The 1,082-nt window shown below is 54.1% G+C and overlaps 1 pseudogene; it reads left to right on the top strand.

The window, feature by feature from the left end:
* The first annotated feature begins 118 nt into the window (after nucleotides 1-118).
* LOC111821050 (anaphase-promoting complex subunit 5 pseudogene) lies at nucleotides 119-1,076 on the top strand (annotated as a pseudogene).
* Nucleotides 1,077-1,082: the final 6 nt, after the last annotated feature.

Below are 1,082 nucleotides of genomic sequence, written 5' to 3'. Positions count from 1 at the left end.
TCTCACGTGCCCTTCCCTGGCTGCTCTGATTGGCTGATGGCATGCCGCGAGCGCAAGGACCCCCTGTTTCCTGGGCTACGGCGCCGGCGGACGGAGGCCTAGGGCAGGTTGTGGTGTAGCGGGAGGTGGATCCCGGACGTGGCGTGCAGTAAGGCGGCTGGGCTTAGGCTCCGGCCGCCATGGCCAGCGTTCACGAGAGCCTCTACTTCAACCCCATGATGACCAATGGGGTGGTGCATGCCAACGTGTTCGGCATCAAGGACTGGGTGACACCGTATAAGATCGCGGTGCTGGTGCTGCTGAACGAGATGGGCCGCACGGGCGAGGGCGCCGTCAGTCTCATGGAGCGGCGGAGGCTCAACCAGCTGCTCCTGCCGCTGTTGCAGGTGAGGGGCCCCCGCCGGCTCCCGCTCGTTCAGCAAACGTCACCTGAGCACCTGCTCTGTACCGGACACCGCTCTGGAATTGGGGACACGGGCTTCGTTAGACACTCGAGGTCTCCTGGAGGACCGCGAAAAAATAACGCTAGTAATCCCAGCAGCTAACATTTACTGAGCGTGTACAACGGGCCAGGCGCTTTGCATGCATTAGTTTTTCTGCAGGGTCACATCCTGGCTCCAGCATTTCTTAGCTGAGTGACTGGGGGCGAGTTGTCTTCCCAGATCCTCCGTCTTCTTTAAAATGGGGCAGCACACTGTCCTGAGCGTTGGAGACACGGAGATGAAATAGAGGCTCCCTACCCTCGAGCACCGTAATCAATAGTAATAATGCCATAAAACTAACAACTAACATTGATTACTTCCTGAGCACTGCTAAGCACTTTACATGTTTTATTTCATTTTCCAGGCTCAGGTCGCAGCTCTGCCAGTTACTAGCTGTACGACTCGGGCACGTTCCTTAACCTGTTTGGGTCTCAGGTTTACCACTGTAAAATGGGAACAATAATAGAAACGATGTCATTGGCTAGCTGTATTAAATGAGAAGATCTATGTGAGGCACGTGAAAGGGTGGCAACAGTAAATGCTCAGTCATTGTTAACTATTATTTTCATTATAATTTATTCTCATAGGACATGCGCCTCC

The sequence above is a fragment of the Trichechus manatus genome, unplaced genomic scaffold (genome assembly GCF_000243295.1).
Source record: "Trichechus manatus latirostris isolate Lorelei unplaced genomic scaffold, TriManLat1.0 scaffold00061, whole genome shotgun sequence".
NCBI lineage: Eukaryota > Metazoa > Chordata > Mammalia > Sirenia > Trichechidae > Trichechus > Trichechus manatus.
The sequence above is the reverse complement of the archived record's forward strand: the minus strand, read 5'-3'. Positions and strand labels throughout refer to the sequence as shown.